Below are 27,369 nucleotides of genomic sequence, written 5' to 3'. Positions count from 1 at the left end.
CACTCTGGTAGGTGCAAGTAGACCGTCGCAGGAAACAGAAGGCCAATGTCTTACTAACAGAGCTAAGTCTTACTAACACATCAAGGATGACAGAAAGGGCTTTTTGTGAAATTTACAGCAAAAAGAAAATCATGAAAAAAAGATCCACTACTTGGGTTAAAATGGTGTTTTAAACAAATTTCCAAAAGGTGACTTTTATAATTTATTTGTTTTTTAAATTTTCATTATTTGTTTCTAGTTTTATAATGCTTGGTCAGAGAAAGTAACTTGTACACTTCTTGCTACTTGGAATTTACAGGAGTTTGATTTGTGACTTGGTATATGATCAATTTTGTAAATGTTACACAGACACTTGACAAAAAGGTACAGTTTCTGTTGGCAGGATATAAGTTCAATATCTATTAATTCAGCTATTAATGATACAGTTTGAATCTCTTATTGCTTTATTAAGTTTGCCTTCTTGATCTAACATGGATTGAGATGAGTATGCTAAAGTCTTCCACTATAATTGAGTTTCTGTCAATTTATACTCACATTTCTAAGAGTTTATGCTTAATATATTTCAATGCTATGTTCTTTGGTCCATTAAAGTTCATGGACTGAACTATGACTTCATTATTGATCATAACTTTTAGCAATATCAAATGACTCTCTTTGCTCTATTTAATGCATTTTGCCTTGAATTTTACACTATCCATTTTCTGTAATGCCTTTCTCTTTCTTCTGGTTCCCATTTTCCTGATATATTTATGCTGTAGGTCCAACAGAGCTTGGGGAAGATGGTGTAATGTCTTTTAGGGGTGGATGGAACAGAATTCTTCATCTCCTACTTTGCTCCTGTCCCTTCTCTTTGGCAATACAAACATGGAATGGAAGCATGAGATGGGTGAAAAGTTACCTGCACTCACTTGGCTGCTCTAAAATGAGTTCTGTGCTCCAGACTGAACAGAGAACTCATGGTCCTAGAATTCTTGCAGATGAGATCACTGAGCCACTGTCTCTGTCCTCGAGAAATCACGGAATAGGAAGTATTAGTAAAGATAGATGAGGAGTGCATGCCCTTCCACTTCTCAAAAGGGGGAAGAATGTGGATTCTGAAACTACAGATCAGTGCACTTATCTCAATACATGAATTATTACATATGTGGTTTTTATGGAAGTGAGCATCACTGGGACCCAACATGGGTTCACTAAGAAAAAATCTTATCAAATAACACAATTTCTCCCTTTGACTGCTCCACAGGACTTGAGCAAGTTCTTTTTTTTTTTTTTTAACTTTAATTTAAAAATTTAAAAAACCGCATATAAAATAGAAAGAGTAGCATAATGAAACAAAGCTACCCAACCCCCAGTTTCAACAGTTTTCAACTCTTGGCCCATTTTGTTTCACTCCCAACCACAGCCTCTCCTTCTATTCCCACCCCCCACCCCCCATCATTTTGACACAAATCCTGGACACTACATAAACATTTCACTGTGCCTCAGAAAACTGTAATCTCGATGCCCTTATTACACCTGTATTAGTTGTCTCTTGCTGCATAACAAATTACTATAAAACTTAGTGGCTTAAATTGATGATTAGATCTAGAGACTTGATCAGATTCAGATTCAGATTCGATTTCTTTTTTTTTTTTTTTCCCCTTTTAATTTTGGCAAAGTCCCGTAGCATTGAGGGGTCTAGTAGGGAGAACAGAAACCACACTGGCCCTTTCAGCAGGGTTAGTAACTATAGGGTGCAGTCATCATCCCTAGGGATGGGGAACAAGGAGAAGAGATTGGGGTGACACAATCTAGAATTGCAGAGTTGGGACTCAGACTTCAGTGGCCACCACCCAGCTGCTGTTGCCAGGTTCTCTGAGTGGGACAGGATGAAAGGTCCCTGCTAGAGGAATGGTGTCAGAATCCAGTGAGGCAGCAGGAAGTAGTGAGTCCCTTCTCTCTTCTCCTACCTTCTAGTCTCCCCTTAGTGTCTTTATGGGCCGAGCTGAACGTGAAGTCAACCTGCAAAGGAGGACGGTGTTTCGCAGAGAGCCAGTCCTAGCATCTCAGAGCGGAGAGGGGAGGGGCTTGGAGCCGAGAGACAATAGCTGAATAACTGGTGCCCCTCTGCACACGTAGTGTTACAGGTTCATCAAGAGGTACAGAACGCTTGGATAATTATCTTTTTATATGTTGTTATCAGCCATTAGTGATGATCACCTTAATCCATTAATTCATTTGGGATTACAAAATCAGCAAAAATTTGACAAGATATGTCATGATATCCACTTGACAAGATGGAGAGATAAGGAATACTAGGAAAGCTATCTGGGTGGAGTAGTATTTAGATGAACATACAGCAGTGTTGATGAATGGCTCAATGTCTACCTAGAGGGAGGTTTCTGGTGGTTGGGTTTTTGTCCTAAACTGTTTAGAATTTTTATCAATGACTTGAATAAAGACAAAGGGTATGTAGGCATCATTCAAAGATATTTGTTGAGGACAGTGTTGCTGACTTTTTTTTCACATCACGGCACTCATGGAAAGTCTTAATATTTGTACAGTCTATTGGGGAAGTCCTAAGAGTCTGCTCATAGCCTAAGGTGACTGGCCTGGAATCTGGCTGTCTCAGGCTCTACTTGGCTGCTCCAAAGACTATGAGGGGATCAATACCTCAAGGCCTGAGGGGATCAATATCTGGGGCACATCCAAAACTTATTCACAGCTAACTAGCTTGGGAGCTCTAGTCTAAAGCTTCTGGGTATGGCCAGAATTCTGCCTCGCATCACAGCCAGCCCTCCCCACGAGGGTCCCAAGGGAGGAGAGCAAGTGGGAAGTCAAATTACCACTTTATTATTTGCTGTATTGATGTCTGAATACCAAGTGAAGAGCTCTCTGATAACCTGGGCTGAACCACATGGAGTAAGCTTAAGGCTTAAGTGAAATGGGGAAGGAGCTTTCCCTCCTTCTAAGCCCCAAACTAGGCAGTTGCCTGAAACTAGAGTCAAACTGTGCTCTAAGTTCTAAGACGTATTTGGAGACTAAGCCCCCTCCCATGCAAGAGAGGGTTATAACTTCTTGTTTCTGTAGTACAAGTAAGAGGAGAGAAGAGCCCTAAAGACAGAGCTAGAGGGTCTGGTCTACTCCCATAGTGGGGTTAGGGTGGGGCAAGCAGCAAGGGAAGACCCTAGACTGACTAGTTGATCAGATAATATGGATTGAAAAGGAAGAGAAAAGAGTTAATCCCATGTGAGTAACATTTTATAATGCCCTGTGCTCCTGCCCACAGTACATGTGGCCCATTGTTGTCTTGGGACCTGCAACCTGATTATCAACTCTTCTTCCCTGGATATATGTGAGGAGGTGTGTTAGTTATCCATTGCTGTGTAACAAATTATCCCAAACTTAACAGCTTAAAACAAAAAACATTTATTTTCTTATGGTTTCTGAGGGTCAGGAATCTAGAAGTGGCTTGGCTGGGTAGTTTGGTTATCTCATGAGACTACAATGAAGATGTCAGCTGACGCTGCTGTCAACTGAGGCTTAACTCGGGCTGGAAAATCCACTTCCATGGTCACCCACTTGACTGTTGGCAAAGGGCTTTGGTTTCTTGCCATGTGGGCCATTCCAGGCAGCTGTTCATGACATTGCTTCTTTCCCCAGAGTAATGAGAGAGAGAGAGAGAGAGAGAGACCCTCAGACAGGACCTTGGAAGTGAAATACTGTCATTTCTGCTGTATTCTATTGGTCACCCAGACCAATCCTGGTACAATGTGGGAGGGGACTCTACAAGGGTGTGGATACTAAGAGGCAGGGATCATTGGGGGCTATTTTGGAGATTGGCTACATCAGGTGGTCAGGAGGCCACTGGGGAGATAATTCCCATCCTCTAGAGCCCTAAAAGGATATGGCCAATCAAACTGGCAGAAGACAGAGTGCTGGAAGGGATAATAAATTCCTTTCATGACAGAACCAGAATCTAAAAAGATCTTTATGGGGTTGAGTGATGGACGAAATGTAACCTAAGATGAAATGTAACAGGAATAATGAGGGGTTCTGTAACTGAACCCCCAAGGAAATGTCCACATCAGTACTAAATAGGAGGAGAGATAGATCATCAGTAACAAGTATAAAATGACCTAGGGTTTTAGCTGTCATAGGGTCATAATGCATCAGTAGTATGACGTGGCTGTCAAAACTGCTGCCATGTTCTGGGCCTGGATTAATAGAAGAGTAGGGAGGAGAGAGTTATGTTTGTCTCCTGTCTGGTCTGCCACTCTGGGAATACTGGCTTCTACTGGGTGCCAAAAAAAAAAAGATATAAGCCCCAGAGATGGGAGACAAGAAGGTGGGGTAAAAGGAAGAATTGTTAAATAATTAAAGCAACTCTAGGTTGGAAAATCTTGCCCAGGTAAGTCATGGGTGTCTAGTCACCGGGAGTGTGTGTGAGCTGAGGCTGGGAGGTTGTGCAGTGGATTCACGTAATGTGTGGGGAATTAGGACTCTTCTTCCCTCTGACCCTCATATTCCATCATCTTAAGGCTCTTCCTGAGATCAGAGAAGACCCAGCTTCACAACATTGTAAGGGAGAACCTCTAGCTTTGGAAAGGTATCCTACAGGGAGGGAAAAGAATCTCAAGCTAGGAGGAGCATGGCCCAGGGAGAGAGGGAGAGACAATCATCCTTGGGGCTCCTCCTATCCATACATGGGCCTCTCCCCTGGTCCAAATTATGCTGTGGGCTCTGTTCTGCTGTGAGTGAAAGCTCCCCTCCCCCCACCACCCACAGAGAAGGAGCAACAAGCTTCCTTGGTCAATGTCACCAATGCTTGATAGATGCCCCTGATCTTTGTGACCTCCAAATGCTGTTCTGAGGCCTGAGCCTACCCCATGAATGTCCCCCACTGGCTGGGCCACAAGACAAGGGCAGTGGGTGAGGTTTAGTTGCCAAAACCCATCCTATAAAGAAGGGCTTTGTGCTGCCGTTGACAGAAGCCAGTCCTGTCCCTCCAGGTGGAAGGGTGATAAGGCCTAAGGGGGTACTTGGGCTTGGCCTTTAGTGGAAGGAGGGAGACCCCCCGCTCCTTGAGCTAGTCAGACTTGCCCTTTCTCTTGGCAGTGCAGGGACTCTAGCCATTCACAGCACCCATGCATGGTGTCTAGGTTGCTGTTGACTGCTCATTTGCTGATCTCACCACCCGTGCGCTTGTCATGGGGCAGTGGTCACATCTGTCTTTAGTTATAGGCATTGCCTGTACATCCAGGTAACAATCCCCAAGAGCCCTCTATATGTTATGTGGTGATGCTGAAGAGTTCCCCTTCACTCTTTAGATCATTTCACCTGTTACTATTTGAAGTCCCTCCTTGAATCTGCCCGAGGCAAAAAGAAGAAGCAGGTGCGTAACTGGGAGAGTCCAATTACTTAAATGACATGAAATGTTGAGAAGACATCATCTATTCATGCATCTATTGCCAATCATCCACCCAACAATTCATCAACCACAAATTTATCTATCTATGAATCCATCCATCCATCATCCATGAATCTATGGATCCACACATCTATTTATGCATCTATCTATTATCCAGATACCCATTTGCCGAACCCTCCACTCATCCATCAATTTATCCACCCATCCATCCATTGATCCATCCATCCATCCATCCATCCATCTATTATCCAGGTATCCATTCATCCAATCATGCATTCACATATCATCTACGAATCCATTCTCTATCCATCTAACTGTCCATCTATCCAACTATGCATTTATCCATCATTCATCATGTCCATCTCTGAGGTACTGTGATGTGCTGTCCAGACCCCCCTTGCAATGAAGGATTTCTGGTCCCAACTGCTGGGAGGACTGGTGTCAAAGAGCCTTTAGAGGTCAGTTCCTTCAAGGATTATCTCAGCTACAGATAGCTGTCTTGCCCAAGATCATGCCTCTTTCCAGGGCAACCCACATCCAATAACTGATGGATGTATGCGTATAAAGGTCTGACCATCTTGGTCCATGAGGACAACTCTGAAGTTCTGTTTTTGCTCCAGAGCTCTGTGCAGTGTCGGCAGAGGCTGCTTTTGTTGGACCTGCATTGCAGCTTGACTTCCCCTCTGCCAATCCTGCCTCCTTCCCCTTCCTTCCACAGGTTTTGATCCCAAGGACACTCTTTATAAACATCCTGCACACTAGACTCTGACTCCCTGCTTCCCAGGGAATTTAATCTATGACTCTGACCCCATCCTTTTATCAAAAACATATTCCTCCATCCATGTATCCTTTCATTCAATAGATAGTTGCCTTAAACTTGCTTTCTGTACAAGAGTTGGGCATTATAAAAGATGAATATACATGAATCAAACATGGGCCTTGCCCTCAAGAAGCTCATAGTATAACAGGAATGATTAGACCTGTTCACCAATAGCTCCACCAAGGAAGTCAGAATGGGGAGTGGTCTATTCAGGCTGAGGGGATCAGGGCCAGCTTCATGGGGGAGGTATCACCTGAGATAGGCCATGAAGGATAGGGGATGGGAAATTGAATCTGGTTATGTGGAACTGGGACAAAAGTGGCTTTTTATGTAATAAGAATACCCTGTGCAGAGGCATGTAGAGCGTGAAATGAGAATTATCTACCCAAAGGGAAGAGGCAGGTGTGACAGCCGGGTGCAGCTGGACCTTGGATGACCTCATGACATCCACTTCCTCTGCTCCCCGCCATGCCCCTCCCCCACAGAGGAGCCCTTCCTATGCTACCAGCTCTTCCTCCCACCTGCCTCCCCTCTGTCCCTACAGGAAGCATGGCTTGGTCACCAGCCAAAGCTCTGTGGTCTGGCCATGGGGGAAGGGTCTGGAGGTCACAGTCAAGAGGAGGGTAGGATTCTTTCCCGACTGCAGGGAAAAGGAGGCATTAGCATGCTTGGCGGACTGTTTTATCCAAGGCTGCTTGCTCCCTAGAAGGCTGTTTCTTCCATCTCACTTTTGGATTAATAAGAAACCAGTTGGGCCCAGCTGGCTGGTGAGAGTCATGTGCTAATGAGGCCAAGGTTGTAGCATGACCCCTGGAAGGCCTGGAAGCTGTACATTCAGAAGAAAGTCTGTTCACAGCTCTCTGACCCAGGAACAGATGATAAATTTGACCTTGGCCAGGTACATAGTCCCTGGCCCCTGCCATTGACTGAGCCTTGACCCTGATCACAAACTGAGCCCTGTGTCTGGCTGCAGAATGAGCCCCAAACACCAATCAATCAATTAATCAACCGTCTGACAGCTCTATATGGAAGAACTTCTAGAGCGGCTGAGTGCTGTTCCAGGACAGCGGGGGATGGGGGCATCGCCTCGAGGGCTGCTGCTTGGCAGGCACAGCCGCCAGGCTCTGCAAAGTCCCAGGTGGCACATCTGGGTCCAGGGGAGGCAAGTTCAGGGAAGCTGGCTTCTGCTCATGGTCAAGAAGAACCTTCTGTCTTTCCGCTCCCCTGCAATGCAAAGGGCTATTCTTTTAGGTAGTGAGCTCCCTGTCTGAAGAAGTGTCTGGTAGGCAGCTGTTGAATAATCATCAGTGACTCTTAAAGAAGATGCTTACACTGAGTGGGCCTTCCTTGGATGCTCCATTTGCTGACTGCATGACCTGGGGTAATGACTTGCCTTCTCAGAGCCTTGATTTCTACTTCTGTTACAACTATGATAAGGAAGTATGTACTTCGTGGCCCTGCAGCAAGCGCTCGATAAGACTGTGTGCGTGAAGCATTTGTATTATTGCTCTAAGACTATCCGTAGAAGGAGGGCTGTCGAGATTTTTGTGTTTCAGGCATTTGAGAAGGGTTCCAGTGAGTCCTGTCCCTCTTAGCAAATGGCCATGGTTAGGGGGTCAGCCTGTGGCCTAGAGAAGGGACAGGGCTGTGAACACAGCAGCCCATCACACTTCTAATAACTTTGTGGCTCCTTATGTCCTGAAAAGTGAAAGAGGCCAGGGACTCTCCATCCGTGGGGAGTACCAGAATACCCTCCCATCCTCCCACCCTCCACTCAGGCAGGATTAATGCCATTCTGTAGCCTCAGCGAGATCGCGGTGCCTCTAATGGTTACCATGGCAACCGGGAGCTGGGAGGAGCGGGGTGGGCCTGACTTGGAGATGGGAAGCCTGAGTTTCCAAGGCAGCGCTGCCCTCCAGTTTTCGGCGCAGTTAGGATCCCCAGTGGGGGTGGGGCTGGGGGACCAGACGCTCCGGTCAGCCCAGCTTTCCTAAGACCTGGGGTCTCTGCCCTCACAGCTGCTGGGGATGTGTCCTGGCTCAGGGTCCTCCAGCTGCCTGGCTCTTGCTCTTTACAATGTACCTCACTAGGAGCTTGGCTGTCACCCGTCCTTTACTCCGGATCCCTGCTCTCCTCTAAAACTCCACAATGATTTCCCTATGTCCCCTAGAGCATCTCTGACTCAGCATGCACCCAAGGCTGTCCTGAACTGCCCTTGTGCCCAAGAGGCTGCCAAGGAAACAGCATGAGAAGGCAGAATGAGTTTACTAAAATTCAAATTTGATCAGGTGTCTCCTCTATTTAAAAACCTTCAATGGCTCCCTAGTGCTCTCAGGATAATGGCCAACCCTTTATCACAGCTTACAGGCTTTTGGCACCTGCTCCCTTCTGTCTCCTGGTCTCATTTCTTGCCATTTCCCATCTCATCCCCTGAGCTCTGGCCACATGGGGAGTCTTTAATGCTTCTGGAAGGGTGCACGCTCTCTCACCCTTGGGCCTTGGCCTGTGCTGTTTTTCTCTTCCTGGACCCCTCTGTCTGCGTACCTGGCTGCCCCTTCATGCATTCTCTTTTTCTCAGCCTCGATGGCATGTCCCCTGGGAAGCTCTCTGCAGGATTAGGACCCCCTCTGCTCCCAGAGCACTGTCCCCTCAGCAGAGCACAAATCCTCCTGGGTTAGAACTGCCCATTTACTTGCTGCCTTCTTCCTCTGGGGTGCTGCACCCCCAGTGCTTGGCTTGGGTCTGTGTGCACAGGAGGTGCTTGATAATAGTTGTGGAATGAATGAGTGAATGAAGGAGGCCCCCGCCTGTCCCGGCCAGCTCTCCTGGTGGAGGTGGTGATGTGGCAGAGCCTGGCACCCCCAGGGGTTGGAGGGGAGGCTGGAAAGTTCCTGCTTTAAGGGTGTTAGCACCCCAAGCTTCAGAGAAAAAAACAAAACACAACCCTAGGCAACGGGGTCACCTGCATCAGTGAAGAACTGGAAACCTTTTAAACAGCAGGCCTTTAAGAACTGAGTCAGCCAATTGCGTTTGTCTTCTCCATGGAGAATCGTGCAATGATTAAAAGGACTTTTGTAAGAGAGAAAAAGGATCCCAGAAGAGCCTAGCAAAGACTATGCTGAAACATGGCAAAATGTTTGGGGTAATGTGTTATATGTGAAAAAGCAGAATGCAAAATTCTGTGTGCTCCAGGATTACATGTATGTGACAGTGTGTGCCTGGGTGGGTAAGACGTGGGAGAGGAAATAAATAGAATGTGAACATTCCACCCAAGTCAGAGGCTTACAGGGATCATAGCTTCGGCAAGAGACACAGAGTGAGGGAAGAGCTTCCCAGCTCTTGGAGGAAAGGAATTCACTCCTGAGGGTCCTCGAGAGAGGGAATGCCTTTGTTTCCCATCTCTTCTGCCTCTCTCCTATGATTGCCTTAGGGTCCTGCTGGCAAGGACACCCCACATTTCCTGCTGGCCACTTGGAGAAGGCATTGCAGACAGGCCTGGGAAATCCCGGACAGGGGTTGGGGGAGCCACACAGCCGCATGGACCAGGTTCTTCTTCCCTGAATCCAGGCTGGTGCTGCCACCTGACCCTGCTGCACCAGCTGCCCTGGTCCTGAGGAGGCAGTGCCAGGTGGCCTGTGCTTCTCCTCCCTCTTGTGCCCTCCTCGGAGTGGGCTGGCTCTGCCCCGGCTTCTCTCCTTCCTTCCCCAGGCCTGTCTGCACTCTGACTAACCCCCTCTGTCTTCCCCAAATGCCCCTGCCCTCTACCGCTAGAGGGCCATCCTGAGGTTCCTTTTCTTTCAAGAGCTGTATTTCCCCCTTGCATTCCTGCTGCCCGCTCCACTTGCCCTGATACCGTCACTAGACGTCCTCCCTTCCCCAAGGAGCTGGGAAGATCAATTTCACCCCATCCTAAGAAGGTCCTTGCTTCCCACACCTCTTCTCCCTCCCTGAGCCCCTTCTGTCTCCCTCGTGACCTTTCCCATTTCCCTTTGGATCCTTGTCTGAAGCAGGGGTTTGTCCTCAGAGGTCAAGGTCCTCCTCACAGGTCCCAGTGAGCTGTTCTTGGACTAGGCTGTGAGGCAACCTGTGTTTTAAGAGAGACCACAAAAGGCTTCATGGTGGAGGAATGACCACTCAGGGAAAAGTGCTGTCTTGCGGCAGGCTGGTGGGGAGGTGTTTGGGGGCACAGGGCCAGCTCTGCACTCCTAATATCGTCCCACAGAGGGAGGTTTGGAGTGACTTTAACTTTCTTCTTTGTGTTATTCTGTACTTTCCCAGTCATCTAAAATAAATCTGTTTACTTTTAGGATCAGAACAAAAGCTAACAAAATAGTCCTCCCCCCTCCATCTTGGGCCACTTCTACTTTGCCCCCCCCCCCCTTATAATCACCCCGTAGGTCAGGCAGGGGACCAGCATAGATGGCAAGTCTGAGAGCAGAACCTTCACCCAGCCCTCCTCCCAAGATCCAAGTAATAGAGACCACGAGCTTTGGAGTCAGACACTTCTGGGTTTGCGTCCAGGTTTCATTGTTTACCTGCTCTGTGACCTTAGGAGAGTAACTTAACCTTTCTGAGCCCCAGTTTCCTCATCTATTACATGTAGTTAATAACCTGTGTCAGGGTTCTTGTGAGAGTTAAATGTGTTAACTAGTTTTCTGTGCCTAGCATGGTGTTAGCGCACCATAAATGGTGTCTTTTTTTTTTACAAGGGAGGAAGAAAGGGGAACAAAGAGTGTCAGAAGACGTAAAAATGTGGGTAAGTATAAGGTTTTTTTTTCTCATTTAAAAATGTTATTTAAAGGCTAATTTATATTGTGATATTTATAATATGAATAGAAGTAAGATGTTTGCAACAGTCCTATAAAGGACAGGAGGAAGAAGTGGAAGTATAGTGATTTAAGCTTTCTTAAACAAATTAAAGCTGCATATTTTAAACCTTAGAACAACCACTAAAAATAAAAAAAGAGGTACAGCTAATTAGAGAATGGAGATAAAATGGAATGCTAAAAGAATACTCAACTAATCCAAAAGAAGGCAGTTAAAAAAGAAAAAGGAACAAAGGACAGATGAGACAAATGGAAAACAAATATCAAGGTGGTAAATTTAAACCAAACATATCAATGATTACAATTAAATGTAAATGGTCTAAACATTTCAGTTAAAAGGTAGAGGTTGTCAGACTGGATAAAAAAGCAAGACCAAAGTATATACTGTCTACAGAAACCTCATTTTAAATATAAAGACACAGATAGGTTAAAAGTAAAAAGATGGAGGGACTTCCCTGGTGGCTCAGTGGATAAGACTCTGCACTCCCAGTGCAAGGGGCCCGGGTTCGATCTCTGGTCAGGGAACTAGATCCCACATGCATGCCGTAACTAAGAGTTCGCATGCCACAACTAAGAAGCCTGCATGCCACAAGTACGGAGCCCCCCTCCCATAACTAAAACCTGGTGCAACCAAATAAATAAATAAATATTAAAAAAAAAAAGTAAAAGGATGGAAAAAGATATACTATGCACACACTAATTGTAAGAATGTTGCAGTGGCTATATTAATATCAAAGTAGATGTTTGTTCAAAATCAGAACAAAGAATATTACCAGGGATAAAAGAGGGACATTTTATAATAATAAAGATTTGATTTTCAGCTCTGCTACTGGATGATGCAGAGCTAGTCATTTAGCCTCTCTGAGCCTCAGTTTCCTCTTTTGTAAAATGAGTCTCAACATCAAGTGTAAAGCATCCAGCCCAGTGCATGGAACTGTGTGGTTGCCATGGTTCTTACTGCTATGAGTGAGCCCCAGGTGTGGCATTCCTTCTCCCCAGGGCACAGTGCCTGTTTCTTTACGAGGCCTCTCACCCTGGGCTGCTTGACAATTATTTATGCCAGCAATTACCCTCTGGTCACATAAACAAAGGGCTGTTGACTTTATTATCGACTCTATAAAGGTGCTCTTCCATAGCTATTGGGAACCCAGGCTTGTGAGTTATGATCAAGCCAATTCCTGGCAGTGTGGATGGGGCTTGTGAGGAGCCGGTCACAGGAAAAGTTTGGGGATAAGTCGTTTGCTCCCTCTGAGGTCCTTCCAAGGGATATGGAATCTTCTTGATCTTCAAGAGCCATGATTATCTCTGGATCTGGATTTTTAATTTTATTTTATTCAAACAAGAGTTTCTCATATAGCCCAGCTATGCTTTAAGAAGCAAACTCCAAAATATTACATTTCAAAGACAAGTTCAGAGGACTTTTTCATTGAGGAATTATTTGTCTATAAGAATAATTTTTAAATATGGGAGGAAGCACATTGGTGTACGATGGAAAGATCTCTGGGCTTCAGAGTTGTGTAGACCTGGATTTAAATCCCAGTTCTGCTACTGCCTTCATTTGTTCTATAAGAATTTACTGAGCGGGACTTCCCTGGTGGCGCAGTGATTAAGAATCCGCCTGCCAATGCAGGAGACACAGGTTTGAGCCTTGGTCCAGGAAGATCCCACATGCCACGGAGCAACTAAGCCCCTGTGCCACAACTACTGAAGCCTGCGCTCCTAGAGCCCGTGCTCTGCAACAAGAGAAGCCACTGCAATGAGAAGCCCGCGCACCGCAACGAAGAGCAGCCCCCGCTCACCACAACTAGAGAAAGCCGGCGCGCAGCAAAGAAGACCCAACGCAGCCAAAAATAAATAAATAAATTAATTAATTAAAAAAAAAAAAAGAATTTACTGAGCATCCCAGGTCCTGTAGAGACTGGAGATACAGTGGGAAACAACAGATATGTCCCTGACTTCATGAAACTTATATTCTAGTAGGGGGGACAATAAACAAATAAATGAACAAAATAAATAAATAATTTCATATAGTGACAAGTGTTATGAAGAGAACAAAATAAAGTAATATAATAGCAAGCATGTGGGTGGTTGGGAGGGTTATGATACTTGAATACCAGCCAGATAAGGTGAGTGAGAAGAGCATTCAGGCAGAAGGAACAGCAGGTGCAAAGGCCCTGGGGTGTCTGGTTTGAAGACTGGAAAGGAGGCCAGTGAGGTTGGAGGGACGTGAGTGAGGGGCCTGGTCATGCCGACCCTCACAGGTCATAATGGAGTGGGCATTGGAAGTCCTTGGGGGATTTGAAGCAGCCACTTACGAGCTGGGTGTCCCTGTGCCAGTTATTTAATCTGCCTGAACCTCACTTTATTCATTGGTAATGGGGAGATGACACCCATCCCATCTTATGGAATTGTTGGAAAACTGGGCAACATGATACACGTAAAGAACTAAAATGGTACCTGAGACCTTGCAGGTGCTTGACAAATGCTAGTCTTCTTCCATCTCTGGGCCTCAATTTCCCAGAAATTGAAAGGGTAGGACTTAGTGGTTTCTGTGGCATCATCTACCTGGAACATTCTTAGTGCTTAAAAAAGGAAGGAGAGTTCTAAAGCTAAAATGTTAGGAACATTACTTCAAAATGAAGATAAAGTATCTCAGAAATTGTGTTGTAAATCATTGCTGAAATAGGATTCCATTTATAAAAATTCAATTTGAGTGCAATTTTCTCAGGAATACACACTTACTGTACAGAGTAAGGTCAACCTGTGAGTAACATCCTCCCTTTCAGATTCTCCCCTGTATCTCAGCGCAGGGGGAAGGGCTGGTTGGGGGGATTGTCCAGGGGATTGTCTGAGGCCCCTCTATTCAAGGGCTCATTAGCCTCAGACTCTGACTGGATGACCCCTAAGCCCTGGGTGAGGCAGAGTAGGGAGACAAAGCTGTAAGGAAGAGGGATGTCCTAGAATTCCAGAGAGTTCACAAGAATCCCCAGATCAGGCTCTGCTGATTCCTATAGTATAAGAAGTGCTGCGTAGAGTCGTGCTACCAGATTGGACTCCTTGATATGGGGAAAGGCACATCCACGTCACCTTCCCACTGAGCTCAAGTGTGCTTCAGTATCCTTTTCAGCTGTCTCTCCAGTTGGTCTCTACCAATGGACCATGGTTAACTGGTGAGTAAACCTCTTTGCCATCCCTGATCTAATCTTACTCTCTCAGATCATGCAAACTGAGGCCCAGGGAGTGAAGTGACTTGCTAAAGACACACAGCTAATAAGTGGCAGAGCCTGGTCTCCTGGCTTTCCACTGCCCCCTGCTGACCCCAGGGTGAGAGAGGCTGTGAGACGTGGTCTGCTTCCAGGAAGAGAAATACATCATCTCCGTGTGACAGATAAAGCTGTAGAGACGCAGGGACATTGGCCCAATAGAACTAACAGGAAATTTCTGTCCTGGCTCTATTGCCGTTCCCTCTGGTGCCCTCTTACCACTTTATAACCAACAGTACCCTGATATTCTGATACATGAGATTTGAGGATACTCACTGACCCCCAGCCTCAAGGGTGGGCCCCGATGGACTTCAGACAATCGGTGTATCCCCTCCCCATGGCCACAGTGATTTTGTGTGACGGACAGTCAGATCTGTCCAGGTCAAGGAGATGCCCTCCTGGGGAAAGTTCTGCCTCTAATCTGGGTTGGCTACCAACTTACCATGTGATCTTGGGCCCACTGTTTCAATACGAGCCCTTTATGTCCAAATTTTAAAAACTTGTGTGTTTGGGGGATAGGGTGAGGGGGGGCAAGATGATAGTTTTCACACTGAGGTCTGTGGACTCCGACCTCAAGGTGGTGTCTCAGGGCTTGAAGAACCCCTACCTCCCCCACCCCTGACTTTACCCAGCTCTACTCTCCCCTTCTCCAGGTTTCTGAGGCAGGTTTGGTTTGAAGAAAGGGCTTTGCATCAGAAAAAGCATGGTAGCTCTGGGGACAGGTGACCTCACAAGCTCCAGCCACCTGCCCCACTTCCAATGCTCTAAAAACCCATGGGTCTGCATAGGAGCTGAGAGTCTGGGGTCATCATGGCCTTCTATTTTCAAAAAAAGATCAACAAATATTTTTTGAGTACCTACTGTGCTAGCTCAGATTGGTCTGTCTGAAGTAGTACATTTGTTTAGAAAGAACACTGAAACATGTTCAATGAAGACAACTTGGAAAACACAAAGAAATAAGTAAATTCAGAGGTAATCCTATTGGAGTCCAGCAATGTTGGCCATGTCAGCAAGAGCCCTTCTTTTCTCTCTCTTCCCCTCTCTCAGTATTTCTGTCCATGAGCCCATCTTTTAATTTGGACCCTTGTCCTGTCTTTGGTCCTCTACCCCTTTCAATTTTCAAAAGAGAGAGACCCAATTTGCAGATGGGAAAAACACTCTTGATTTCCTCTTCAGTTCTCATCATAGCCATTGCCAGTGTTTCAGAGCATGGGCAGGTAGAGTTTGTACCTTCCTCTTTTCTCAGAGTCATGGGCCTGAAATCTCAGGCTAAGGGGGCAGCTCCCTCTAATACCATAATCCATCCCAGAAGGAGGAGTTGGTGGGACTGGAACAGGACATTCGCACCGGTGAAGTAAGCAACTGCCAACATAAAATACCTTCAAAGGCACTTGAAAGATCCCATGGGAGGAAAAATCCAACCCTCCCCAAAGGCTAATGTAGAGACAGCCACTCATCCTTGTAGGAAGTTAAATATCCCAGAGGGTATTAGTCTTTTACACTTTAGTGTGAATGAGGTCCTTAGAACAGATCTTCACGTGGTAGGATGAAGTCTTATACAGCAGACTATGCTATATTCCAGAGGGTGGTCCCCACTTTGTCCCTCTGTTCCACTCTCTTCTATTACTGCTTCTCTCACAGTGCATTTGGATTCGATTGTCTGCCACCTTCATGAGACTGACATGCTGAATCTTGAATCCCCAGTGGCTGGGCCAGAGTGGGCATCAGTAAAACCTCCCTAAACTAGCTAACCCCACCTCACACTGTGCTGCATCATTGTTTTTTCACTTCATATCTCTCATAATTTATGATCGTGTATTTGTTTATTTGAGTGTTCATTTCTTGTTGCCTCTGCCACCAGACTGTAAGATCAATGAGTGTGCAGGCTGTCTTAGTTTGGGATTCCCCCAAAACAGAGCCTGAGACAAGGACTTCGGTGCAAATATTTTATTTGAGAGGTGATCCCAGAATGTACTGTGAGGGATGGAGGAAGGTAAATGGGAAAGAGGGAAGTTAGCAAAGGATCCGCTAATCAGAGGGTTACTGCTGTGGGAGCTTGAACTCAGTCTTGTTGGGGAGTCTCTGAGAGTTTGTAGAACCCATCTTAGAATTGTCTCCCAAATGGCCAAGGAAGCTGGGATGTTGATTCATCAACTCTCATGCTTTGTTGGTCGAGGGTTACTCCTGGGGTGTTAAGGCTGGCCTGCCCATGGCTGGGGGGAATCTGCTCCCCCAGTTGGAAAATGCATTCCGGCAAAGTGATGCGGGAATAGTAGATATGAGTGGGAATGGCTAGAGGCAGCCTCTAGGGTGGGCTGAGGGTGTGCAGGTGGGGGACTCACAGCATCTGCACTCCATGCACCTCTATACTCAGCCCGTAGTCCGCTGTCTTGGATGGACACAGTCAGCAGTCCGTGAACGTTTGTGGAATGACTCCACGGGCAGGGGACTGTCTTCAGATGACAGTCGCTTCACAGAGCAGAAAACGCTGGAGCTGAGGGAGCCCTTGGAGAAACCTCACATCCAGCATTTCCCAAACTGTACCGTGCCCTTGGATAAAAGGGCTCCATGGACATTAGGTTTGGGACCTACTGTGGAAAAACACAATTTGTATTGACACAATGTTCTGAGAAATCTTGCAAGAAAGAAATCTGTTTAACTCAATATTTCCCAATCACTTTCGTTGCTAAAATTTGTTTCTTTTCTAATTGAAACATCCCCCTGCCCCCAACCCTTTTGGGAGCTGTGGCTAATCCAAGGCCCTCACTGTTCGGTGGAAGGCGGAGGTCCTGAGAGGGGAGGGTACTTTCCCAGCAACGGGCACCCAGGTTTGTTGACTTCCACCCAGACCTTTGCTCTGTGATGGGATTATACTCCTCACCTCTCTCTACCCTGCTTCTTGATCTCCCAAGTTGCAGCCTCTGTAGCAACATTAGCAGCACCCCAAGTTCTAGGGTGGATCCTAGCAGATCATTGCTCATCTGTCAGCTCACCACACCTGGAGGCCTGGATTTTCCCAAGTGGTTTGGGGGAAAATTCCCTTCACTGTAGGGTGGGGCTAGGTTCAGGCCTGAAGTAGGGACTGGGAGAGCCGGAGAGGGCAGGAGGCTTGAAGCTGGCCGGGAAACTTCAGATATGTTTACCCTACACTTAGGTTGAGTCTCAATTTATTTACATTGAACATTTTGGTAACCGTCTGCTCTTAAACCAAATGGAAAATTATCCTTCTCCCACTGCGATGGCAGCTCCCTCGGATGTTTTTAATAAAAAAAATCTATCATTTTAATGCAGACAGCTCAGCTAATAAAAATGATCTGTGCCATTAATAATTATCCTACAAATACAATGCAAATTAGCAGACAGGCCTGCAGGGGCCACCCCTGCTGCCAGGAGCGGTTCCTCCTTGGGCCCTGGCAGGGTGGGAGGGCCCAGCACCTGTGGGAGAACAGGTGAGCATAAGGAGGGAGGAACCCTGGAATTCCTATAAAGACCAGCACCAGGCAGACCGACAGAGGGTCTGGGCAGGCCTACAGCTTGGGTCTGCTGAGTGATAGAGCAGGAAGGGGCAACAGAGGTAATATATCCCACTGGGGGCTTATTGATATTAATGATAATTACTGGCCTTTCCCCAGCTTGTGCCATGTAACCTGCAAACCAGAAACTACCTACCACATCACCCAGTCTCTCTGCATGGCCCTGCAGGAAAGGCAGCTGGAGGGTCTCAACCAGGGGTTGTAGCCTCAAGTGACTTTGGAGGCCAGACATGTAATATAAATGTATGGAGCTTCACAGGTATGGAAAAAACAGAACTGGAGGCCTTTGGTAAACTGGAAGATGCACTTCTCATCTAAAAACATTTGAATAAAAAAAAGTTAAACACAGACTGGGCAAATTAAATATGTTGCAGGTTGGGTTTGGCTGTGGGCCATAGGTCTGAGAACCTGGTTTAATGAATGAATTCACCTCTCCCCCTGAATGGCACCCCCCATGGCCCTCCCCCACACAGTGCTAAGCTTTGGTAGCCAGCAGAGGACTGGGTGGGGTCCACACTCTCCCAAGCTGCATATGTACAGAGGGATGTGCTTGGACCTCCCTCCCCAGAGCCTTGGGACGGTCTGCACCTCTGCATTCCAGCTGTGGGCTGAGACGCAGATGGAGCCGACACCAGGCTGGAATGGGAGACAGATGATGAATGATCTCAGAAACAGAGCCTGAGGCTTCCCAAATCCCGAGTCTTTCAAGGCAATTGGATCCTTGAGTTGCGTAGGTGGTAGAAGTGAGGAAGGAGGGAATGGGATGTCTGCTAGTTTCAAGTTCAAGTTGGGCAGAGGCCCCAGCCTCACGTGGCTGAATGGATTAGTTAAAACTCATTCAGTGGCAAGGGACAGAAACCCAATTGGCTTAAAGAGAAAAGGAATATTTTGGCTTGTATAACAAAACAAAAAATCCAGAAATCTTATTTTTGCCCATCTCCTGGCTCAGCTTTCCTCAGTGAGGGTTTCTTTCCCAGATGACACCCGCCTCCTGGGCACAAGCTGGCTGCCAGCAGCAACAGGCGTATACCTGCCCCTCTCAGCAGCCTTAGCAGAAGGAGCAAGACCCTTCCCAAAGTACCAACCAAAGCCCGGAAGTTGAGTCTCTTTGCCTCTGATTGGCCCAGTCAGGGCACACGCCCATCTTTGAACCAATCAGTGTGGCCAGGTGATATCACACTCTGATTGGCCAGGCCTGGCTCACAGACCCAACCCCAGGGGGCAGGGTCAGCCCCACCCAGATCAGAGGGACTGAAAGCTGGGGAGGACCCATTCAGAGAAGAGGGGTGGATGGATGCTTGGAAGACTTCACCCCACAGAAGAAGAAAAGAAAAGAAGGAACTAGAGATGTATTGAATGCTTCGTGTATGCCAGAGTGGTCTGCACACTGCACATACATTATCTTAACCCCGCCATGTAGGTGTTCCACAGCCAGGTTACATATGGGGAAACGAGATCTGAGGGGTTTGTCACTCATGTAAGATTGCCCAGCTGGTGGAGAAAAGGCCATGCTTTGTAGCTGGCATTGAACAGAAGGGTCTCTGTGCACTGTTTTGCGTCCCTCTGTGCTTGCTCTGACCCTGCAGACCGTCTGCTCATCGCCGTTATCCATTTTCCTATTGGGGTCTGTGCCCTTTCTTTATTGACTAGTAAGGTAAAAAATACATGGCCATAGTCAGCGGTAGGGGGTCTGTCATGAGAAGTGCATGTGACTGAACATCTGCCTTCCGCATCTGACTGTGAGTTCCTAGCAGGTCAGGGATTATGTCTCACTCACCTTTGGGTCCTCAGGTTCTATCTCAGCTTCGGATTGGAGGAGCGAAAGGGGTCAGGAGATCTGAATTCTAGGCCTGAGTCTGCAACTCAGCCTTCTTAACCTCCCTGCTCTCCCACGGGGCACCTGAGGCACCTCTCTTGACCCCTAGGGTTCCCCAGAACAAGGTTTTAGAACTACGGGTTGGGGGTAGGAGTGCTCACCAAGCGTCCTTTGGACTTTATGATTCTCTGGGCCGTGCTGAGAGTTCTCCTGGTGTTAACTGTGCAATGATTGTGCATGCTGGTCTGCCTGTGAATTCTAGAACCTTCTGTGTTGGAAGCTGCTCTAGACAAGTCTTGGTTTCAGGAAAGAGTCTCAGAGGGATGCTTGTCTCCACCTGAGAAGTCCAGGAGTAGAAATGGGGGAGCCCAAGTTCCTTCTCCAACACTTCATCATGTGCCCCCAAAACTGACATTGGACTGGCCTGCATGGATCTGGGGACAGAAGTCTGGACCCTGAAATCAGGCTCAAGGCTCCTTTCTGGGGTCATCATGCTGGTTACTCTCCGTCTAGCTGTGACAGCCACGCAGACCTATCGCTTCCAGGCAGCTCTGGAGGGACAGGCTCGGGAGAGAGAGAAGAGAGGCTGCCCCCACCCCACTGCCCCCTCCCAGCTTCCCAATCACATCAGCAATTCTCTCGGCATTGTTTCCAGTCCCATTAATATTCATAAGCGACTTTTCTATTGTGCTTGCAATTTTCCAGCAGACAGACAGGCCTGCACTCCCCCGTGTTAATAGGATGCAAAGCTCACCAACTCAGATCTTATTAGCAAATCTCCATTAGATACCGAGGCCCTTCTGGGCTGCCTGATAGGCGAGTTTCCACCACGGGTGACAGCCGGAGCAGGTCTTAATCCAATATGACTTTGCAATCCCCACTGCAGAGACAATCCCGAGGAGGATCCTGGGCCGGGAGCAGATCAGGCTGAGCCGGGCATCCTGTTAAGGGGTGGAAATGGAGTCGTCGGGGCGGCCAGAGCAGAGAGGTCAGTGTGGGTGGGCTTCCTCTCCTCCCACAAAGGGGCACTTCATCAATTCCATCTTTCAATCACTTGAGCTTTCATTTATTCGACAACAAGATCACCCAGTGCTTCCCATGTGCTTGGCACTGGATGGGGGCTGGGATATGGGTGTGACCATGACCTGCTTCCTCCCTCCGAGGCTTTCTGGGTTGGGGGCATAGCTGCACTTATGGACAGTTGCCTGTTGCAAGTCCTGTGGAGAGAGAAGCCCAAGGTGCTTTGGCCCCCAGAAAGGGGCGGCTAAATCAGACAGGGCTGAACAACATCTGGGAACAGGTGAGCAGAATCTAGGAAACATGTGGGCGGGGAACGTAGAGGCTGGGGGCCATTCCCAGCTCTGCTCTGAACTCGAAGGAATTACTTTCTAGCACTTACCACCTGCATGACCTTGGCCAAGTCTCTTGACTTCTCTGTGTGGCAGCCCATCTGTAAAATAGGAATAATAGTAGTCCCTTCCTCCTAGAGTTGATATGAGGATCAAACGGGGCTTGACACATTGAAAGCAATAGGTAAGTATAACTATTACTGTTATTATTTATTTGGGGAGCTCCAGGGTTGCTCCCAGTTTTAACTCTCTTCACCTGAGCCTCAGTTTCTGTATTGTGGGGAATTAGCCGAGGTATGTGACGGTGCCTGGCCATTTGGGTGCACACAGGCCCTTGTCAGCTCTGTGGCTGCTTGTTGTAAGATCAGGGCATTTGGTGGACACTCAGAGAGGGGTCCTGTATGGCTCCAGTCCTAAACTCATTAGCCACCGGATGAGATAAATCCAGGTCCTGGATGAAAGGTGATCAAAATCTGTGAAATCATGGAGCTGGGGTAGATGACCTGAAGCGTGTATTTCTGGGTCTGAAATCCCATGACCTGAGGCCCAGATCCTGCCCTCCAGGTGCTTGAGGTACAGCTGTGAAGACAAGTCTTCCGTAGGTCAAATGCACCCGAACACACCCTGTAATGATGGGCAAATGTGGGTTCCATGGGCAAGGGGTGGCAAGAGACGTGGGAGGGGATGTCCCTGAGGGTTGGGGCAGTCAGGGAGGGCTCCCTGGAGGGGGTAGGACTTGACTTGAGCTGCGCTTCTGAGAAGGGGTAGTGTGGAGAGGGAAATGGAAAGTGATCCAGATGGTGGGCACAGATAGTGGGCACAGGTGGAAAGAGGCTGGAGGCTAGAGAGTGAGTGAATGGAAGGAGTGGGGCTGGGAGAGACCCTCAGTCCTCAGGAGGCCATGAGCTAGCCAGCCACGTTTGGTTTTGTTGGCTCAGTGTTTAAATTAAAAAATATTAAAGCCTTCAAGGGGAGCATGTATTTTTCCCTTCACAGTCCTCAGCATTACTTATCACACCATACCAGGCCCAGGTCACACTTTAAGTTTCCTGCCTAGTATTCTTGCAGACATCTGAGTTTGTGATACCAGCCAGACAGAGCATTAACTTTTTGGTGGGGATCTAAGCTCAGGTGAAGGCTGGACCATTTGCCCTAAAGGCTTTAGAAATTGCCCAGAGGGTCTTGGGCCCTGGGAAGTTGTATTGTCCCTGGGCCTAAGGCTCCTGCGTTGGTCATAGAGTGGTGGGGTGTCTCGGTGACCCCCCGATAAAGGAGCTGTGTCTCAATTCCCAGACCCACTTTGGCAAAATGGCTGGACTCCCTTCCTTACAGAAAGGGGGTCGCTGGCTGACGGGTGGCCGAGGTCATGTGCCAGTCTCTGCAGTCCAAAATGATCTGGAGCCATTCGCTGCTCATTGCAGAGTCCCAGATCTGCCCCTGACCCCCTCACCCCGTTCTCCACAGGCTGTAGCAGTGACACTGGAAGTTGTGAGCCATCTCCAAATGCCTGGGGATAAAGAATGAAGCTAATAATATACCTGTGAGAAGTGAAAAGTTCTCTCAACTCCCTCAGTTGGTTTCAAGGGTGAGGATTTTTCTCACCTACAAATCTCTCTGTATTCTCGAAGGCAGCTGAAGCCTGGATGCTTTGCAGTCATGCGGCCTAGGAAGGGCAACTTTGGATGTCCCCCCGTAGCTAGGAGAGCTCACAGCTGAGGAGGCGGGGGTAACAGATGGTGGACGGGCAGTGTGACTTGATTGTTGGGGACATGGTATTTCTGAGTCACAGACACCTGGGCTGGAACTCTGAGTCAGCTGCTGGATAGCTGTGTGACCTCGAGCAAGATGCATAATCTCTCTGAGCCACCCACAAGCTGGTTTCGGGGACTAAGTGAGCTGACGCACGTAAAATGCTCAGCAATGAGCCTGCCATATAATAGGCCCTCAATAAAGGAGAGCTATAATTACTGTTACTGTTATTTTAGGGCTAGCCTCGTGGGTCCTCAGCTGGTGGCCAGCTGAGCTGCTCTGTCTTTGGGAGAGTAGTTGGAGCATGGCTGCTCTGCCCTTTGACCTCAGGCTGGACAGATCCCAGGGGTGTTAGGGAGGAGATTTTCAAGCATTATTGAGCCTGGCAGCTGAGAAAGAGAAACACAGACTCCACGGAGAGCGGCATGAGACCGGCAGCTCCCAGCAGGCTCTGGGGCAGGTACACAGGGACTCTCTCAGTGGTCAAGGGTCATGCAGTCCTACCATGCAGGACGGAAGCATCAAAATGTCACAGCTGGCAGGAGCCTTGGGGCTGTCCAGGCCAACCTCATCAAAAATTTTAATACCATTTTTATTAGTTTTTTTTATTGCTGCTGTAAATTACCACAAACTTGATGTTTTAGACCAATACAAATTAATTTTCTCAGAGTTTTGAAGGCCAGAGATCCAAAATCAGTATGGTTGGCAGAAATCAAGATGTTATCAGGGCGGTGTTTCCTCTGGGGACTCTAGGGGGAGAATCTGGTCCTGGCCTCTCCCAGCTTCTGGGCGCTCGTGGCTGTATCACTCCAGTCTCTGCCTCTGTGGTCACATGGGCTCCTTCTCTCCTGTCTGTGTCAAATCTCTCTCTGTCTCCACCTTATAAGGATACCTGTGATTGCATTGAAAGCCCACCTGGTATAATCTAGGATAATATCCCCAGGGCAAGATAATTAATCCTACCTACAAAGTCCTTTTTTGTTTTTTGGCATATAAGGTGATATTCACAGATTCTAGGGATTAGGACACGGATATCGTTGGGGGGAACATGATTCAACCTGCCACATCATTAAAAAAAATTGTTTTGAGATAATTTTAGTCTTATGGAAGAGTTGTAAAACTAGTGTGAAGAGTTCCCATACACACTTTACCCGGTTCTCCCTTATGATTATCTTATGTAATCACAGAACGTTTATCAAAATGAAGAGATTCATCTTGTTACAATATTATCAGCTAAATTTCAGAACTTATTTGGATTTGACCAGTTTTTCCACTAATGTCCTTTTTCCTGGGTCAGGATCTGGTCTATGATAACACATTGCATTTAGCAATTATGACTCCTTAGTCTCGACCAATCTGTGACATTGCCTCAGTCTCTCATGGTCTTTTATGACTTTGACACTTTTGAAGGGTGCTGGTCAGTATTTTTGTGGGATATTCTTCAGTTTGGGTTTTTCTGGTGTTTTCTCACGATTATGTTAAGGTTATGTGTTATTGGGATGTATTCCACAAAAGGAGGTGCTTCATCAGGGCATCATATGGGGGTATGTGATGCTGACGTGTTAGCAACACATGACTAGTGACGTGAACCTTAGCCTTGGTGCAGGTGGTGTCTACTAGGATTTTCCCCTATAAATTTACTATTTTTCCCATTATAATTACTTATTATTTGGGAGGAGATACTCTGAAATGGTGCACATGTCCTATTTCTGCTTAAACTTCTGCCCACGAACTTTAGCATCCATGGATGGATCTTGTCTGTGGCAATTATTACTGCGCTGTTCACTCATTCCTTCTACATTTATTGCTTGGAATTCTTCTGTAAGGAAGAGTTGTATCTTTCCCCCTCTTTATTTACATTTGTATGGACTCGTGGATATGTATTTTATTCTTTGGGTTAGAATTCAATACTATTGTGATTCATCTTTTTTGCTCAACTTGTTCCAGCTTTGGTCATGGGGAGCTTTTCAGGTGGACTCCTGTGCCTTTTTGAAATGTTCTATCCTTCCTTTTTCTTTTCTTTCTTTCTTTCCTTCTAAGGGTTTGTGTCCCACTCTGAATATAACATGTGGCCTCATACAGTCTTAGAAATCAGTCCCAGCCATTCTGAATATAGCCTGAGGGTTTCTGGTGGACAAGGATTACATTTTACTTCAAAATTGCCAGCACTTAGTTCTGGCCAAGGACATAAGACATAGAGGCACATCTCGGAGATGTTTCATGTTCAGGTCCAGACCATCGCAATACAGTGAATATTGCAATATAGTGACTCACGAATTTTTTGGTTTCCCAGTGCATATAAAAGTTATGTTTGCACTATACTGTAGTCTATTAAGTGTGCAATAGCATTATGTCTAAAAAAATGCACATACCTTAAAGTTAAAAAATACTTTATTGCTAAAAAATGCTAACCATCATCTGAGCCTTCCTTGAGTGGTAGTAACATCAAAGATCACTGACCACAGATCACCAAAACAAAGATAATAGTATTGAAAAAGCTTGAAATATTATGCGAATTACCAAAATGTGGCACACAGACACGAAGTGAGCAAAATGCTGTTGGAAAAATGGCGCCGAGAGCCTTGGTCAGTGCAGGGTTGGCACAAACCTTCAATTTGTAAAATACTCAATATCTGCAAAGTGCAATAAAGCAAAGCACAATAAAATGAGGTCTGCCTGTACTCAAAAATATGAATTTTCTCGGTTCCCTTTTCCCCTCAGTCCTCTTCCCTCCCCCATTCCTGGGTCACTGAAGGTCTGGCCTTGTCTCCCAGAGCAACTTCCTGGGGGGCAGGGCACTGTCACTTTAGGAATGAGGGCTTTGGAATCGCATCTCTGTTCAAATCCTGTCTCCAATGCTTCCTTTCTCTGTGACGTGGGGCAGCTGACCTACTCTCTCTGCGCCCCTGTAAAATGAGGAAGATGAACTCAACCTCAGAGGGCCAGTGTGAGGACTAAAAGAGATAACAGATGCTTGAGAAACACGGCTGTGACTGCCACAGCCTCCATAATTGGTTGGAGATGAAATACCAGACAAAGGCGGGGGGAGGCTGGGATCTATGTTGGTCAGTCCTGCTTCCAGGAAAGCCCCAATTTTATGTATTCATTTTAAATAGAGGGGGTTTGCTCAATCCGTAACTATAAGTGATTTAAAACAAATAAACCTGTGAGCCTTTACCTATAAACATATTTACAGATAAGAATAAAAGAGAGCCTCCATCAGCTCATATGTCATCTTTTTTTTTTGGCAAGTGGGTTCCCGTGTTTTTCACGTTGTCATGCCCAGGATGCTCTGGGTCCTGGCATTCAGAGATTCCCCCCCACTGCCCCCCGCCTCACTGAGTACCCCACCCCAGCCCAGGGAAGGCTAGCAGAGGGCACACCTGAATAGCTTCCTTCCCAACAAGAAGAAAAAGCTGTTGTATTAACGACCACACTTAACATGCTTCCATTTTAATCCCTGCTTTAAATTTGGCACAATTGTTTTTACAGTAAAGCCTGATTTTTTCCACAATAGGGCGCGGAGGGTATGTGCTTTCTATTCAAACACAAAGAGAGCCCACTTTACTTTGTAAAAGAAAGAAAGAAGGAAAAAATCAGTCTTTGTCGTACTAGAAATTCACAGATTCGAGTCAGTTGCCAGACTGTTCAATAACTGCCTCCCCTCCCTTCCTCTACCTCCCTGTTGGCCTCACTCTCATTCTACAAGCATTCCTGAGCGCCTACTGCATGCAAGCATTCCTGAGCGCCTACTGTACTCCAGGCATGAGATCAGGGATGAGTGAGGCACATGGTGGTCCCCCAACAGGGAAAATTGACCTCCTCAGTGGCTGCAGGCTGAAGATGAGTAAGCGAGACCCAGACCCTGCAAACCAGATCTTTGGAACGAGCATTTCTCAAAGCATGGGTTCCCCCAGATTATTTCACGTGCTCACAGACCTGGCATCAAGTCTCACTGAATTGTTTGAGTGAGAAAGTTACTTACTCTCTTGCAATCATTTTCAATCCTGATCCAGGCTGGAGAAAGTCTCTGGTGGGGGCTGGTGAATGGTTAATACCACTCTAGCCCTTGCTGCTTTCCCATTTTAACAAAGAGAGCAGAGCTTGGGCTCATAGATGTCCCAGGCCATGGTGGCTTTAATGCCATTGCCTTGCCGTTACTGTATTTATTTTTATGGTTATGTTGCATTTGTGGACATTGATGCTGGTTTTCCCATGCAGGAGAGGGAAAAGCTTCCTTTTAGGCCAGCATTAAAGAAAGAGAGTCAATGTAAAGAAACATAGTAAGTAAATAATTACGTGGTGTATGCAGACACAACACAATTCTGAGGATGGTGGTGCCCAATGACGGAAGACTGGAAAAATGATCTGGGTTAACATTCTCTTTGTGTCTAGTTCCCAGGTGCCATTCCTGACCTCAGGTCTAAAAGTCCCAGCTCTTAGATGCCAGGGGCATTGGGAGGGGCGTTTGTCTCTGATTGGGCCAAAGTGTTAAGCTACATGAGTATCCTTTGAGATCGGGGTGGTGATGGCAACAGTGGCCAGAGAGAAGACTCAGAGGGAAGGTGCAATGTGGACACAGTCGGTCCATGGTTATGGGCTG

The sequence above is a fragment of the Eubalaena glacialis genome, chromosome 10 (genome assembly GCF_028564815.1).
Source record: "Eubalaena glacialis isolate mEubGla1 chromosome 10, mEubGla1.1.hap2.+ XY, whole genome shotgun sequence".
Lineage (NCBI taxonomy): Eukaryota > Metazoa > Chordata > Mammalia > Artiodactyla > Balaenidae > Eubalaena > Eubalaena glacialis.
The sequence above is the reverse complement of the archived record's forward strand: the minus strand, read 5'-3'. Positions refer to the sequence as shown.